Below are 18,931 nucleotides of genomic sequence, written 5' to 3'. Positions count from 1 at the left end.
TATGACCATAAAGCGGTACCTGGTATTCCTTTGGGTAATTTCTATAGACTTATATTCAGGTTCACTAGTCCTTTTCTTGGCTGTAGGAGTCTACTGATGAGCCTGTCAAAGGCTTTCTTCATTTCTGTCACTATGTTTTTATTTTAAGTATCCCCATTTGATTCTTATGGTTTCCTCTGCTGAAATCATCCATCTGATCTTGGCACGTTGTCTACCTTTTCCATTAAAGCCTTTAACATATTAATCACAGTTATTTTAAATTCCACATCTGATATCATATCTGAGTCTTGTTCTGATGATTCTTTGTCTCTTCAGATTGTGTCTTATCCGTCCTTCCTGTGTGCCTTGTGACTTTTTGTTGAAATCTGGACATGCTGCATAACACCATAGATACTGATGTACATATTTTTTATGCCTGAAGATGAGCATTTCTTTTCCTTCTGCCAGTCCTTTAAGTGTCAGGGTTTCTGAAACAGGAGGGAAGGGGGCAGGACAACCCTAAAAGAATGACATAGTCATTGAGAATATGACATAAACTGGTTAGAACCGACTAGGTCCAAGATGGTGGAAGATTCAACTTCCAGGGACCTTGATCCTCATCATATGCTCACTGTCATACATTAGCACGTGTTAAATGAAACACCCACAGGCCCCGAGGCCAACCATGAAAGGCCAAGAAGTGGGTGATGGCCCAGTTCCTGGAAATCCCCACCCCTTCCCCCAGATAATTGAAATAATCCTCCCAGTCATCAGCCTAGGAAATTACCCAGCCTGTGAAAACTAACCACCCCCATATTGCAGGGCCTCTCTCGCCTGAGTTTCATTAAGTCCTGAGACCAGCTGTGTGATTTTAGCTAAAAGACAGTGGGTTCAAGTCCCAGTCTGGGTTTTGGCTGGGTTTGAGTCCCAGCCCACAGGCTCAAGTCCCAATCCAAATTGTGAGGTTTCATTTCCATTCACCTAGTCAGGAGTTGGACTGGGCTTGAAGTTTCCTTTGCTACGGTTACTTGCAGTGCACTGGGGTCTTCAAGTTCCTCTCATGGTACCTTGTTTGTGTCTCCCCACTTGGCTTTGCATCTTCATTTTGTGCTGTTTCCCAGAGAGTCTGTCTCTTGCAAGCTCTCCCAGATGTATTTCTGTTAATTTGACTGGACGCTTGTTTATGCGGTGGTAGGAAGTAGAGGAGGATTCGTGCTCTCTGGTGTTATCACCAGAGTCTTAGGCAGGCAGTCTTAGGCACTATGAACCTGGGTCTTGGGAGCAGTGACCCTCACGAGTGTTCCCCCTTCTTCCCCAGATGCACTGCTGCGACCAGCATGTGTTCCTGTTCTCCCTGAAAGGAAGAGCTTCTTTTGTTCCCTGATCCCCTTCCCCGATTTCAGTGGATTTCCATCAGTGCTCTCAGCCTACAGGTTTTGATGACCTTTCTCCTGCAGATGAAGTCTGAGAGGAGTGGAATTTTAACAGTGATAGCCAGCAGTGGGGAGGAGGGTGGTTCTCAGAACCCTCCCCCATTTCCACTGTCTTCCTGTGGGTGACTGGTGGGGCTCCTGAAGGAAAAGCCTGAAAGGGAATGTAAACCCCTCTGTGTCTATAGCTCCCAGGGGGTTCACACTCTCTCAATAGTCAATCCTAGGCCTTTACTAATTTGTTTAAAAAAATTCTAGGGACTTCCCTGGTGGCACAGTGGTTAAGAATCCGCCTGCCAATGCAGGGGACACAGGTTCGAGCCCTGGTCCGGGAAGATCCCCCATGCCACGAAGCAACTAAGCCCGTGCGCCACAACTACTGAGCCTGCACTCTGGAGCCCGCGAGCCCCAACTACTGAGCCCGCATGCCACACTACTGAAGCCACCGCAATGAGAAGCCTGCACACTGCAACGAAGAGTAACCCCCGCTCACCACAACTAGAGAAAGCCCGCGCACAGCAACGAAGACCCAACACAGCCTAATTAATTAATTAAATTGTTTAAAAGTCTAGTTTAATCCTCTTTCTCAAGTAAGCAAATCACAGTTCCTATTTCTCCATGCAGGTGCCTGTCACCCTCTAGATTCCGGGTTAATTGTTTGTCCTATGACCTCAGTTCTCTAATGAGATCAAGAAAAGTCGTGTGCAGTTTTTCTAGCTATTTCCTTGTGCAGATGGGAGCAATACTCCTGCCAGCATTTCAGTGTGGATCGGAAGTCCACTAAAGGGTGTTAAGCAGAAGAATAAAATGATCAGCTATGTAACTTTATTTATTTCCCTTCCAGTTTTATTGAGATATAATTGACATCCAGCACTGTACAAGTTTAAGGTGTACAGCATAGTGACGTGACTTACATGCCTCGTGAAATTATGAACACAATAAGCTTTGTGAACATCCATCATCTCAGATACAAAATAAAAGAAATAGAAAAAAAATGTTTTTCCTTGTCATGAGAGCTCTTAGGATTTACTTTCTTAACAATTTTCGTATATAACATAAGCAATGTTAATTACATTTATCATGTTGTACATTACATCCTTAGTGTTTACCTTATAACTGGAGGTTTGTACCTTTTGGCTACCTTCATCCAATTCCCCCTCCTCTGGTAACCACAAATCTGATCTCTTTTGCTATGAGTTGGTTTGTTTCTGAAGTACAGTTGACCCACAACACTATGTTAGTTCCTGGTGTACAACATAGTGATCCGATATTTCTATATATTTCAAAATGGTCACCACCAGATTGCAACTTCAAATACTACTCTGACTACAGTGGGGAGAATGGATTTATTGGTAGCAAGAGAGGAAGGGTGTGGAGATGTCAGGAGGAGCCCATTGCTGTCATGCGTGAAGGAGGTGATGGTCACCTGGACAAGGCTTGTAGCAGTGGGGATAAGAAGAAGATGGACTCTAGAGATACTTGGGGAGTAGAGTAAATAGAACTTGCTAACTGATTGGATGTGGAAAGTAAGGGAGAAGCAGGGAGCCAGGGATGACTCCCAGATTTGTGGCCTGAGCACTGAATGGGTGATGATGTCATTTACTGAACTAGAACACTGTGAAGGGTTAATACATTTGATTATATTGAAATGTAAAACTTTTGTCCTTTGAAAGACACTATAAAGGACAGACTAGCAGAAGATATTTACAACTCATATAATTGACAAAGAACTAGTATCCAAAATGCTTTAAAAAAATCAGTAAGAAAAAGACAGGGCTTCTCTGGTGGCGCAGTGGTTAAGAATCCGCCTGCCAATGCAGGGGACATGGGTTTGAGCCCTGGTTCAGGAAGATCCCACATGTTGCGGAGCAACTAAGCCCGTGAGCCACAACTACTGAGCCCACGTGCCACAACTACTGAAACCCGTGTGCCTAGAGCCCATGCTCTGCAACAAGAGAAGCCACCACTTGCCACAACTAGAGAAAGCCTGCACACAGCAACGATGACCCAAGGCAGCCAAAATACAGTAGTAAAATGTAGTAATACAGTAAATAGTAAAAAAATGTTGATACATGTAACTTTAGTTCTTTCATTTTTACTATTATGTTGTATTTATATATATACAGATACATATATATAACATATATACATCTGTGTTTGAAATTTACCATGTTGATAAGCAGCAGAGACAAAAAAAAAAAGGCCAGTTGGTAAAAAGATACACATAGTTTAATACCATTTATATGAAGTTAAGAAGCATGCAAAATATATATATATTATAAGATATTTGTAGAAAATTATTAAAATATGCATGGAAATGATGAAACCATATTCAGGATATTATCTTGGGGAGAAAGAGAGGGGAAAGGGATATACAAATGGGCCTCAATTTTACAAGCAATGTTTCATTTTTTAGCTGAGTCATGGCTACATGTGTGATTAGTTATATTATTATCTACACTTTTTTATATGCCATAAATATTTCTTTAAAAGTACTTTTTTTTTTTTTTTTTTTTCCGGTAAGCGGACCTCTCACTGTTGTGGTCTCTCCCGTTGCGGAGCACAGGCTCCGGACGCGCAGGCCCAGCGGCCATGGCTCATGGGCCCAGCTGCTCCGTGGCATGTGGGATCTTCCCATACCGGGGCACGAACCCGCGTCCCCTGCATCGGCAGGCGGACTCTCAACCACTGCGCCACCAGGGAAGCCCTAAAAGTACTTTTTAAAAGAAAACAGAAGTCCAGTTTTTAGTAATAACAGACTAAGTCTTCCAGTACAAACCTCTGGCTGAAAGAAACTAAAAATAATGGACATATTTTTTTAATCATGGAAAAAGTACCAGAGAAATGACAAGATAATAGGGAATTACCCAGAAAAACAATCTAAGAGACAGTGAGAATGCAGACATATAAATGGCAAAAGCTTAAATCCTTGCCTCACCGAAAAAGAAATCTAAATGGCAAATAAACACTTAAAAATGTGCTCAGCCTTGTTAGACATCAGAGAGGCACAAATAAAACCACATGCACCAGACTGGCAAAAATTCAAAACTCTGACAATACATGGTGCTAAATGTTGCCAAGTGTGTGGAGCAACTGCGACTCCCACATAAAGTCCAGGAAATGTTGATTGCTTCAGTCCCTTTGGAAATCAGTTTAGCATTGTCTAGTAAAGCTGACAACACCTTCTGACCCAGCAAGTCCACTCCTGGGTATATACCCAGAGAGACCCACGCATACGGTTACCAGTATACACATACACCGGGCTCAATAGAAGCAGGAAGTGAACCCAATGTTCACCATCATAAATAATGGTGTAGACACACAATGGAGTGCTATATAGTGCTGAAAATGCATGAACTATCGTGAAACATGGCAATATGCATAAATCTCATGAACATTTTGTTGAGAAAAAAGCAAGAGAAAACATACAGTGTGATTCCATTCATAGAGTTTAAAAAACGAAACTACCTTGTTTAGGCATACATACATAAGTGGTGAAGTTAATATAACAAGAAGCAAGAAATGATCACCACCAAAGACTGTAGTCATTGTTCTAGGAAGGAAGAAGTTGATTATGATCGAAGAGGATGGATGACTTCTGAGCTTCCGGTAATGCTCCATCTCTGGATTTAGGTGGTAATTACATAGTCATCTCACATTATAGTTATTCATAAACTATACATACATGCTTATGCAATTTTCTGCTAGGATGTATATTTCACACAGTACGATGAAAGGGAACGGGTTTGGGTGAAGCATGGCAAGGGATTCAGTTTTGACCATTTTAGTATAAGGTACCTGTGAGACAATCAAATTTGGTGCTGAATAGATTGGAGATGTACACGTGGGAGTCCTGGATATACAGATGATAACTGAAGCATAAGAGAAGATCACCTACAGCATGTAGGAAGGTGACAAGAAAAGGGGACATAGGGCAAGACCCTGTGGAGCTCCCACATTTAATGGTCAGGCAGAAGAGGAATAGTGAAAGAAGGAAGAAACCAAGGAAATATGCTGTCTGGGGAAAAAAAAAAGTGTTTTAAACAGAAAGGAGTGGTCAACTATGTCAGATGCTCCTGGGAGGTCAAATAAGATGAAGATTGGAAAGTGTCCATTGGATTTATGTAGTCACTGACCTCGGCAAGAGTAGGTCCAATGAAGATATGGGGATGGAGTGAGATGAAGGCTGGGTGGGAGGTAAGCAGGGCCACCACATGGCACAGCTGCAGAAGCACCGTTCAGATTATACCCCAGGAGGCACCACGTACACAGACTACAGTTTAATGGTGTCCATAGGGCCATGCTATGCCGAGACCCTGGAGAGAAATGGAGCCCCTGAGCAGAGTGATTGAAGAGCACGACCTCTAAGGTCCAGCAGCCTGTCCTCAAATACTGGTTCCACCACTTACTAACGATGTGAAGTTGGCCAAGTAACTCCAACTTCTTGCACTTCAAGATCTAAATCTATAGAAATACTACCAACGCCATAGGATTGTTGTGAGGAGTAAAGACAACAGTCTACATAAAGTGTTTAGCACATGGTAAGAATTTAACAAATGTGAATTATTATTTTCTGTATTAACTTAGACAAATCCTTTCAAGAAGTTTGGCTATGATGGGAGAAGAGAAATGACAATAGCTGGAAGGGGGCATAGAATTAAAGAAAGGTGGGTTTTGTCTTGTTTTGTTAGAATTAGTAGACTTTATTTCTTAAAGTTTAGGTTTACAGAAAGATTGCATGGAAATTGCGGAGAGTTTCCAGTTATGTTTTCTCCCCCTCCACATACAAAGTTTCCCCTACTATTAACATCTTGCATTAGTGGTACATTTGTTACAATTAATGAAGCAATGTTGATACATTATTACTAACTAAAGTCCATAGTTTACATTACAGTTCACTCTTTGTGTTGTACAGTTCTCTGGGGTTTGACAAATGTATAATGTCACGTATCCATCATTACACCATCACACAGAGTACCTTCCCTGCCCTTAACATCCCCTGTGATTCACCTATTCATCCCTCCCTCTCTCCAAGCCCCTGGCAACCCCTGATCTTTTTACTGTCACTATAGTTTTGCTTTTTACAGAATATCATATCGTTGGAATCATACAGTATGTAGCCTTATCAGACTGGCTTCTTTCAGTTAGCAACATGGCTTTAAGTTTCCTCCATGTTTTTTGTGGCTCAATAGCTCATTTCTATTGCAGAATAATTTTTCACTGTGTGGATGTAGCACAGTTTATTCATCCATTCACTTATAGAAGATATCTTGGTTACTTCCAAGTTTTGGCAATTATGAATAAGGCTGCTAAAACATACATGTGCAGGTTTTTGTGTGGACATAGGTTTTCACCTCCTTTGAGGAAATGCCAAGGATTGCAGTTGCTGGATCATACGGTAAAGCTATGTTTAGCTTTGTAAGAAATTGCTGAACTGTCTTCCGAAGTAGCTGTACCGTTTTGCCCTCCCACAAGCAATGAATGAGAGTTCCTGCTGCTCCACATATTCCCCAGTGACTGGTATTGTCGATGTTTTGGATTTTAGCCATTCTAATAGGTATGTAGTACGATAGTACCTTGTTGTTTTCATCTGCATTTCCCTCATGACGTATGATGTGGAGCATCATTTCATATGCTTATTTGCCATCTCTATATCTTCTTTGGTGAGGTGTCTGCTAAAAGATCTTTCTGCCTATTTTTTTTTTTTTTTTTTTTTGGCCACACCACATGGCTTGTGGAATTTTAGTTCCCCAACCAGGGATTGAACCCAGGCCCTCGGCAGTGAGAGCACGGAGTCCTAACCACTGGACGGCCAGGGAATTCCCTTTTTGGCTCATTTTTTAATTGGCTTGTTTGTTTACTTATTGTTGAGTTTTAAGAATTCTTCGTATATTTTTAATACAAATCCTTTACTAGATTTGTGTTTTGCCAATATTTTCTCACAGTCTGTGGCTTGTTTTTTCATTCTCTTACCACTGTCTTTCACAGAGCAGCTTTTCGTTTGAATGGAGTCTCATCTATCAAAACTTTTTTCATGGATAGTACTTTTGCTGTTGCATTTAAAAAGTCATTGCCAAGGGAATTCCCTGGCCATCCAGTGGTTAGGACTTGGGGTTCTCACTGCCAGGAGCCTGGGTTCAATTCCTGGTCATGGAACTAAGATCCCACAAGCTTCTCGGAGTGGCCAAAAGTAAAAAAAGTCATTGCCAAACCCAAGATCACCTAGATTTTCTCCTATATTATCTTCTAGCAGTTTTGTAGTTTTGAATTTTACACTTAGGTCTATGATCCATTTTGAGTTAATTTTTGTGAAAAGTGTAAGGTGTGTTCTAAACTTATTTTTTTGCACGTGGATATCCAGTTGTTCCAGTGCCATTTGTTGCAAAGACTCTCCTTTCTCCATTGAATTGCCTTTGCTCCTTTGCCAAAGATCAGTTGACTGTATTTGTGTGGGTCTATTTCTGGCCTCTCTATTCTGTTCCATTGATCTATTTGTTACTTCTTTTGCTCATCCCATGGTATCTTGATTACTATAGCTTTATAGGAAGTCTTGAAGTTTCAGTACTGTGACTTTGTTCTTTGATATTGCATTGGCTATTCTGGGTCGTTTTGCCTCTCATATAAACTTTAAAGTCCGTTTGTCAATATACACAAAATAATTTGCTGGGATTTTGATTGCGATTGCATTGAATCTACAGATCAAGTTGGGAAGAACTGAAATCTTAACAATATTGAGTGGAAGTTTTTTTTTGTTTTTTTGTTTTTGCGGTACGTGGGCCTCTCACTGTTGTGGCCTCTCCCGTTGCGGAGCACAGGCTCCGGACGCGCAGGCTCAGCGGCCATGGCTCACAGGCCTAGCCGCTCCGCGGCATGTGGGATCCTCCCGGACCGGGGCACGAACCCGCGTCCCCTGCATCAGCAGGCGGACTCTCAACCACTGTGCCAACAGGGAAGCCCAAATTTTTTTTTTTTTTAAGATGAGGAGAAGCTTGAGCATATTTTAAAGTTTGGGGGAAGGAGCCAGTAGAGAAGAAATGGTTGGAGCCTCCGAAGGGAGGGAATAATCAATGGCAGAAGGTTCCTAAGCAGACCCCAAGAAATGGAGTTCAGAGTGCATGTGGAGGAGCTGGCCTTAGACCAGAGGAGGGACCTTTGTCTGCTGTAAGGGGAGAAGAGGGTGAGGATGTGTGCAAATGCACGTGTATTTGTTAATTTGGTAGTGTTTGGATTTTTGGCAAAGATGGATGCCAAGTTATCTGTTGAGAGTGAAAAAATGAGATAGTGCTAGGAAGTTTGAATAGAGGAAGCATGAATGGTCATTGCAGGGAGGGAAAGAGCAGGTTGACCAGAAGGACATAGCAGGGTCACCAGGCAGAGTTGGGGACTCAGCTGGTGATAAACTGAAGTACTGATCTATGCTGACTTGTGGACTGCCCCGTGGTGCTCAGAAACCCAGTTGCACACATGGAGATGGAAATAGTTCCATTCATCCAGGATTGGGGTATTTCTACAAAGGTTTGATTAAAGGTCAGAGAGGCAAGGGAGAGACTTCCCTGGCAGTCCAGTGGTTAAGACTCCATGATTCCAATGCAGGGGGCACGAGTTCAGTCCCTGGTCGGGGAACTAAGATCCCACATGCCATGTGGCCAAAAAAAAAACCAAAGAGGTAAGGGTTTTATAGTGTTGACAAGAGAGAGACAGAAATAGTGTAGAATCTAAGATGGACAGAAAGGGAAGTGAAAATGGAGGGAGTTGATGGCTGGAAACCAGGCAGATGAGGCCGTAGACTGGCAGCCCTGAGTAAAGAACAGGCACAGAGGGAGCAGCTGAGCAAGGAATCGGGGGTTATGGTCAGAGTTTCCACATCTGTAAAGTGGGGGAAACAACAGAAGTGAACAATGAAAATTAAATGTGACGGCGCATGTGCTTCGTAAACTGCTAGACACCATACCAGTGTTGGTTTGTGGGTTGGTTTTTCACTAGACTGTCAGGTTCTTGAAGGTGGGAATTGTGCCTCAGACATTCCTGCTTCCAGCAAAATTGCCTGATGCCAATAAGTGCTTAGTGAATCTAAGTGTGTTAGAAGGATGGACGCACGAGCTGGTTTCCCTTTAAGATTTAGACTCTGCCAGGATTGTCTGAATTTTCTAGTCCAGAAAACAGCCAACTAGTTCTTCACTATTCTTGTATACAGATTAGCTGAAGTTTGACAACATTGTTAAAAGGTCAAACCATGTTCTGATAATGGCAGAATAGCTTGTTTTGGTTAGATAGATAGATAGATAGATAGATAGATAGATAGATAGATAATAGATGATAGATATTTATATTTATCTATAGGTAGATAGATAATAGATAGATGATAGATAAATATTTATATTTATCTATAGGTAGATGGATAGATAATAGATAGATGATAGATAGATATTTATTTTATCTATAGATAGATATTTTTAAATATTAAAAATAGTTGCTTGAATACATTGGAGAGTGCCCCAAAGGGCAAAAAGTGGAAGAGATTTAATGCTTAAAAGAAGGGAAAACACGGGTGAGATCCACATTTAACTGGCTTTTAAAAACAGGTTTTCATGAGGTGCATGGTCAGTGTGGGGTGGTGGATAGAGCCTGAGAAGAAACAGGCAAAACTAATCTATGGTGATTAAAACTAGAATGATGGTTGTATCATCTAATTTTAGATGAGGGGGTTGAGGGAGGTAGATTAGAAACGGGCACCAGGGAACATCATTGCATAATGGAACTATTCCATAACTTGATTGGAAGAGTGGCCTCACTCACCTGCCCAGACCCCTGTCCAGACTTACCTGGCTAGACTCATCACCTCTCCGTCTGCTTTTATACTAGCAATTCTGAGCTATGGTTCTGAGAACTAATAGTTCTCAGAGCATACCTTGCTCTTGTACATTTCTGTGCTTCTGCCCACATCTCAGGACCGGTAGTCTATACCGTGCCTTTGTGAAAATTAGGAAAAGGGACCTCCTCTTACCAGCGGAGGGCAGGCTGGGTTTCAGGCCCCTCTCATCCCTTGGTCTGGCACCATATTGCATGGACCAACGTGCACACCATTTCCAAAGCCTGGAACAAACACAATTAGCCCACCTGACAACCCCCTACTCATCCACCAGGTCTCAGCTCGACCTCTACCTCCGCTGTGATCTTCCTCTAGCAGATGTAGGAGGGGGTTTGGCCAAGCTTCCTCTGCTTTTGGAATAGCTTCCATTAAAGCAATTATCTTTATTGAATTATGGTTATTTGTCTACAGACCTCCCTACCCCCATTAGATTATTCTCAGTGCTTTTTCCTCTTTTATTCTTCATACAAATTCCAGTTCCTAACACATAGGAAGTGATCTGTAAACTTGAATGAATGAATAAATGAGTGACATTTTACCTCTCTGGTCCTCATGATGCTTTTTTGAGAATAAAGGAATCAGAATAAGAGATGCCTGAAGTTCTTACCAACTCTAGAATTCTCTTTTCCAATATGCATTAAGTAAATGGCTGGTGAGCAGATGAATAGAATCCAACCAAAAGAAAATCCCTTTAAAGGCGCACCTTAAAGGAACATGGATCAATTTGTTTAAGTTCTATTCTAGAAGCAGGCTACTGGGAGTTTTTTGAATCTCTTAGCTATTTTGTCTTGCCTCTGAGACCTTTCAGAGACATTTCAGACCATCTGAAGCAGAGTTTAAGAGGAACTGCTGTAGGAAACCCTTCCAGAGAGTAGATTGTCTTCCATCTCATTATGTACATTAACTATCTCTGTATGTACCTTTCTCAGATATTTTCACAAAAGGAACAACTGTTTCTCTCCACTAGGCAGCTCTTTAGCCTCTTTGAAGCTAAAGTTACTTCTCTCATGAGAGGCAATTTTACCCTGAGTTCTTCCTCCCTGATCAGAGATATTTTCCTTAAGCGGACATTGTCAGTTTTCCCAGAAAGGCAGCAAATCTATTCGAGCGCATCAAGCTTCTGAGAAGCTAACAGAAGCAGAGGTCTAGAGCAGGGGCTTTTACAGACTATCTCCTGGATCCCAAAAGAGTCCACTAATTCCCTGAAATTCTATTCACAATATTGTGTGCGTGTGCGTTTTCCAAAGAGAGATCGATATCTTTCTTCAGACTCTCAAAGGAGCCCCTTGACCCAGAAAAGCTGAGACAGAACCACTGGTCTAGAGTCTGGGATAAAATAGGCTGGGGAGTACAAGGGCTTTTAAGATCAGATAATGCTCTTTGGGGTCATACCAAAGACAGCTTCCTCAACAGCCATAGACTGGAGTCCTTGGAACTGAGTCCATCTGGCCATTCCAGGGGCCCCCCCTCAGGGGCTTCCCCAAATCCCTGGGACTTGCTGAAACCCGCCTGCTCTGCAGACACAGGGACGTTTTGGGGGGATGGCAGATGTCTGGCATCCCTGCCCTTATGTTTTAACAGCAATGGCCTTGGGGCCAGAGGTTCCTGAGAATCATGGGACCCTCTGAAGACAGAATCATTATTCCGCCACAAGGGGGCACCCAATGCCCAGACAGATGGGACAACGAGCCTCTTGCCTCTGCTCAGAGAAGCTTCTCCTGCCCTGAGCCGAAGCTTGAAGCTCCTGGTTATACAACCGGCCTACAAAGCCCTTCTACCCACACCCAGTGTCCCCCAGGAAGCCTCATTGTTCCTTTTGATGTAAACTTTGCGTATGTTCTTGCTAGCCTCAGCCCTTTCCCTAGAGGTGACCCTGGACCCCACGGACCTCCCTGGGGTCGGCCTGGAACATGTAATTTGAATTGCGAAGTCCTGATCCGAGGTGATCATAGCACACACTTCTGCTTTCCACTCCCCAGGTTACTCCTGGGCCTGCAGGGCCCTCACCCAAGGCTCAGTCTTTAGCGTGATTTCAGGGTTGTGAACAGAGCCCTGCAGAGGTGTGCAGATGCCCATGGACATCATTAAAACACCTCTAGATAACTGTGACCTGTTCAGACAAGATAAGGAAAACATCCAGTATTCACTGAGCCCTAAGGGAAGCGTTACCAAAAATCCAGCTTGTGTCGGGATCCCAGGCTGCCGTGTACTCTAGTGAGGGTGCGATTCTAGCCCCAGAAGGCGGGATGAAAATCTAAACCCATCGGGGGGGGTGGACTTAGACAAAATCCAAAATATTTTTGAACTTCTTTTATTAAAAATAATTTAAGTAGAGCACAATAACACTAAAGAAATATTCAGAAATTTGCTAATTATAGAATGACAAATAATTCTTTGAAGAATATACTTATTTTATTTTCATATCCTATAATAGATTATATCAATTTTTATAGTATGTTAATAGGTATTCAGAGATTGGATTATATTTATGCAATCTATAAGCGTATCTGGAGGTTAAATCATAACTAAGGCTTTGAAGGAAAATCGGAATGAGATTGAAGAGATGAAGGAATAATTCTAGATTTTCCATCAGCCTCTATACCTCTATGTGATTTTATTTTATTTATTGTATTTTATTTTTTTAATGCAATATCTATATCTTTAAAAAATCAAAAATATTAAATTTATAAATGGAGGTTAAAACATTTCCAGGAACTTAGTGTACCCAATAGAGAAGACTCACCTAGATGTACGTTGGCCCCAGGTCTAGCAACCCAGCCTCAAATCTCTGGCAAATAGAGAACTTAAGCCTTCTTGAGATGGCAATCACACATCATGGTCATACATTGTCCGCTTGAGATAGTAAAACTACTCCCTTAGTGGACAGGTGTCCTTTTAATTCCAGGAAGGTTTGGAATTGACGTGGTGGCATTGCACTGTGTCAGCTTAGCTAAGATGAAACCACATTTCTTGGAATTCCCTCCCTGTGTGGTTCCAGGTTAAGGCTGGCCAGAAGAGAAATGTGTGTGAGGTTTGAAAGGTGGAAAGGCAGACGTGAAGCAGCAGCCGCTGCTCTGAAGGTCAGCGTGGGTGCTAGGCCGCCCCAGCCCCTACCCATCCCAGCTGTTCTGCTGGTTCACTTTTTTCAGCCCAGGTAGCAGCCAATCCTGCAGGGCCTCCAGCTCCCGTCAGGTCTCCTCCTTCAGCTGCACCGACTCCTCGGCCAGGCATGTGTGCGTCTCCATGGCAGAGGGTACCAGGTCCTTCTGCAGACAACCCAAATCATCCAACCTGGAGGTGGTGAGGGACAGGTGCAGGTTCCACTTGGTCCCTCCAAGCTCTCCCCCACTCACAGCCAGGACGTCTTCCCAGATGACCTGTGGTGATCTCAGGCCTACCACAGACAGAAACAGAGGAAACAGACATCCACAGACCCCCTTCACCATTCCTTATTCCATGTCACTCACAGCAGTTTTGCTTCTCCGGTCAAACGTTAACTGATATCAACCAAAAGTGATGAAGCAAATCAAACTCATGCTAAGCTTCATATACATTTTCATCATTAGGACAATCTGTGTATATTTACTGCTTAAAGTTTTTGTAATACTTAAAAGAGTTTAGCATGGGAGAGCTATAAAATTAGCCTCATTATTCTATTAAAATGTACAATTGATTTTCTTTTTTTTAATTAAATTTTTTTTAATTTTTATTTATTTATTTTTGGTTGCATTGGGTCTTTGTTGCTGTGCGCGTGCTTTCTCTAGTTGTGGCGAGCAGGGGCTACTCTTCGTTGCAGTGCGCGGGCTTCTCATCGCGGTGGCTTCTCTTGTAGAGCACGGGCTCTAGGTGCGTGGGCTTCAACAGCTATGGCACGTGGGCTCAGTAGTTGTGGCTCGTGGGCTCTAGAATGCAGGCTCAGTAGTTGTGGCGCACGGGCTTAGTTGCTCCGTGGCATGTGGGATCTTCCCGGACCAGGGCTCCAACCCATGTCCCCTGCATTGGCAGGCAGGTTCTTAACCACTGTGCCACCAGGGAAGTCCTGTATAATTTTTTTCAATGAATGATTCTAAGTTGAAGGGAGTAAAAAGTGTTGACACAATTATAAAGTTTGAGGGAACTTATGATTCTCTATAGCTGAACATTCATTAGACTTACAAAAAGTATTTAAGTATTTAGGAAATATTTTCTTGTTAGGGTCATAAGCCCATCCACTCATACATCTAAATACTTAAAAAGAAATCATATATGTGAAATTTAGATACTCAATTTAACCTATTTAAAGGAATTTGGTGGACTATGGTTGTAAATGGAGTAGATAATGGAATTTAGATTTTTCAACTTCAGTTAATCTAATGTTAACTGAAGGCCAAGAGAGGAAGAAAGAGGCAGAGAGAATAACTGAAGAAATAATGGCTGAAAGCTCAGTGAATTCCAAGTAAGATGAACTCAAAGAGACCCACCCTGAGACACATTATAATCAAATTTTCAAAAGGCAAAGACAAAGAGAGAGTCTTGAGAGCAGCAGGAGAAAAGCAGGGAATTCCCTGGTGGTCCAGTGGTTAGGGCTCAGCACTTTCACTGCCAAGGGCGTGGGTTCAATCCCTGGTCAGGGAACTAAGATCCAGCAAGCTGCGGAGTGTGGCCAAAAGAGAAAAAAAAAAGAAAAAGAAAGAAAGCAGCAGGAGAAAAGCAGATCCTCACACACAGGGGATGCTCAATAAGATCATCAGAAGCTTCGGAGGCCAGAAGCCAGTGCGCCAGTACATTCAAAGTGCTAAAAGAAAAGATATTAACCAAGAACACTACAGCTAGCAAAACTGTCCTTCAAAAGTGAGGGTAAAATTAAGACATTCTGATACAAACAAAAGCGATGGGAGATCATGACCATTAGACCTGCCCTGCAAGAAATGCTCAGGGAGGTCCTGCAGGGTGAAATGAAAGGAAACTAGACAGTAACTTAAAGCCATATGAAGAAATAAAGATCTCAATAACGGTAAATATATGGGCAATTATAAAAGCTGGTATTATTGTAAGAGTGGTTTGTAACTGCACTTTTTGTTTCCTATAAGATTTAAGAGACTAATACATTTAAAGAGAAAAATTATTAGTGTAAAAGTTAGTGTTACTGAAACTTTGATATGTGACTCCCAGTCTTGTTTTCTACATAATTTAAGAGACTAACGCGTTCAAAAGAATTATTAGTTTATGTTTTGGGGTACACAATATAAAATGTAATTCTGTGACATCAACAACTAAAAGGATGTGGAAATGGAGCTGTAAAGGAGCACAGTTTTTGTGTGTTATTTAAATGAAGCTGGTATAAATTCAAACTGTAGTGTTATGACTTTAGAATGTTAAATGTAATCCCCGCGGTAACCACAAAGAAAATAGCTATAGAATATACACAAAACAAAATGAGAAAGGAATATAAAAATTCCACTACCAAAAAATCAACTAAACACAAAAAAAGACAGGAATGCGGAAATGGGGAGGGGGAAAGCTATAAGGCATATAGAAGACAAGTAGCACAATGGCAGAAGTCTCTCCTTACCAGTAATTACTTTAAATGTAAATGGATTAAGCTCTCCAGTCAAAAGACAAAGACTGGCAGAATGGATAAAAGCACATGACCAAAAAAACCCCCCCAAAACAAAAAAACACATGACCCAACATTTGCTATCTGCAAGAGACTTACTTGAGATCCAAAGACATAAACAGGCTGAAAGTGAAAGGATGGAAAAAGATATTCCATGCAAAGAGTAACCAAAAGGAAGCAGGAGTGGCTGCACTAATATCAGAAAAAAAAATAGACTTTAAATCAGAAAAGGTTACAAGAGACAAAGGTCATTATATATTAATGAAAGGTTCAGGGCTTCCCTGGTGGCTCAGCGGTTAAGAATCCACCTGCCAATGCAGGGTACATGGGTTCGAGCCCTGGTCCAGGAAGATCCCACATGGTACGCAGCAACTAAGCCCTTGCATCACAACTACTGAGCCTGCACTCTAGAGCCCGTGAGCCACAACTACTGAGTCCATGTGTCACAACTACTGAAGCCCTAGAACCCGTGCTCTGCAACAAGAGAAGTCACCACAATGAGAAGCCGGTGCACTGCAAGGAAGAGTAGCCCCCACTCGCCTCAACTAGAGAAAGCCCGCGCACACCAATGAAGACCCAATGTAGCCAAAAATTAATTAATTAATTAATTAAAAAATAAATAAAATAAAGTATACAATTCATTCATTAAATAAAATGTTCAATATAGCAAGAAGATATAATAATTATAAACATACACTCACCCAATGACAGACCTTTAAAATTTATAAAACAAAACCTGACAAAATTGAAGGGAGAAATAAACAGTTCTACAATAATAGCTGGAGATGTCAATACCCCACTCACGATAATGATAGAACAAGCAGAAAAAAGATGAGTAAGGAAATAGTAGGGTTTTTTTAAAATTGAAGTATAGTTGATTTACAATGTTGTGTTAATTTCTGCTGTACAGCAAAGTGATTCAGTTATACATATATATACCTTCTTTTTCATATTCTTTGCCATTACGGTTTGTCATAGGATATTGAATATAGTTCCCTGTGCTATACAGTACGTCCTTGTTGCTTATCCATTCTCTATATAATGGTTTGCATTTGCTAACCCCAAACTCCCAATTCTTTTTTTTTAAACATCTTTATAGGAGTATAATTGCTTTACAATGGTGTGTTAGCTTCTGCTTTATAACAAAGTGAATCAGCTATACATATACATATATCCCCATGTCTCCTCCCTCTTGCGTCTCCCACCCACCTTCCCTATCCCACCCCTCTAGGTGGTCACAAAGCACCGAGCTGATCTCCCTGCGCTATGCGGCTGCTTCCCACTAGCTATCTATTTTACATTTGGTAGTATATATAAGTCCATGCCACTCTCTCACTTCGTCCCAGCTTACCCTTCCCCCTCCCCATGTCCTCAAGTCCATTTTCTACGTATGAGGGTTTTTTTTGTTTTGTTTTGTTTTTTGCGGTACGCGGGGCCTCTCACTGTTGTGGCCACTCCCGTTGCGGAGCACAGGCTCCGACGTGCAGGCTCAGTGGCCATGGCTCACAGGCCCAGCCGCTCCGCGGCATGTGGGATCTTCCCGGACCAGGACACGAACCCGTGTCCCCTGCATCGGCAGGCGGACTCTCAACCACTGCGCCACCAGGGAAGCCCAAACAACACATTTTTAAACAACCAATGGATCAAAGAAGAAATCACAAGGGAAATTATAAAATACTTAGAGGCAAATGCAAATGAAAACCCAACATACCAAAACTTTGGGGGTGCAGTGAATGTAGTACTAAGGGGTAAATTTATAGTGAATTGTTTATACATTAAAATAACAAGATTTCAAATCAATCAATTTTTCTAGTTCCTTAACTTTACAACTTAAGGAACTAGAAAAAGAAGAAGCAACTAAACCCAAAGCTAGCAGAAGGAAGTAAAAAAGTTAGGGCAAAGAAAAACAAAATAGAGAACAGGAAAATTATAGAGAAAATCATTGAAACCCAAAGTTGGTTCTTTGAAAAGATCAACAAAATTGGCAAACCTTTAGTTAGATGAACTAAGAAAAAAAGAGAGAAGACTCAAATTACTAAAATCAGAAATGAGGGAATTCCCTGGTGGTCCAATGGTTAGGGCTCTGTGCTTCCACTGCAGGGGGCACGGGTTTGATCCCTGTTTAGGGAACTAAGGTCCTGCAAGCTGCGAGGGGCAGCCAACAAAAATAATAACAAAATAAAGTCAGAAATGAAATGGGGACACTACTACCTATTCTACAGAAATGAAAAGGATTATAAGGGAGTACTATGAACAATTGTACACCAAAAAACTTGATAGTCTAGATGAAATGAATAAGTTCCTAGAAACACAAAACTTACCAAGACTAAATCACAAAGAAATAGAAAATTTGAATAGACCTGTAACTAGCAAGGAGATTAAATCAGTAATCAAAAATCTCTCGGCAAGTAGCACTGTTTACAATAGCCAAGACATGGAAACAACCTAAGTGCCCATCAACAGACAATTGGCTTAAGAAGATGTGGTGTATATATACGATAGAATAATGAAATATTGCCATTTGCAGCAAAATGGATGGACCTAGAGAATATTATACTTAGTGATGTAAGTCAGACAAATATTATATGATATCACTTATATGTGGAAATCTAAAAAATAATACAAATGAATCTATATACAAAACAGAAACAGACTCATATAGACATAGAAAACAAACTTATAGTTACCAAAGGAGAAAAGGAGGGGAGGGGTAAATTAGGACTGTGGGATTAACAGATACAAACTACTATACGTAAAATAGATAAACAACAAGGACCTACTGTATAGCACAGGGAACTATATTCAGTATCTTGTAATAACCTATAATGGAAAATAATCTGAATATATATATATATATATATATAGGACTTCATGGAAATTTTCAAAATTTGTGTATCAAAGGACACTATCAACAGAGTAAAAGGGCAACCCACAGAATAGGAGAATATATTTGCAAACCCTGTATCTGATAAGGGATTAATATCCAGATTATAGAGAGAACTCTGATAACTCAATAACAAAATAAAACAACTACAACAAAAAAACCCTCAAACATGT

Source organism: Lagenorhynchus albirostris, chromosome 11 (genome assembly GCF_949774975.1).
Source record: "Lagenorhynchus albirostris chromosome 11, mLagAlb1.1, whole genome shotgun sequence".
Lineage (NCBI taxonomy): Eukaryota > Metazoa > Chordata > Mammalia > Artiodactyla > Delphinidae > Lagenorhynchus > Lagenorhynchus albirostris.
Note: the sequence above shows the minus strand (reverse complement) of the source record.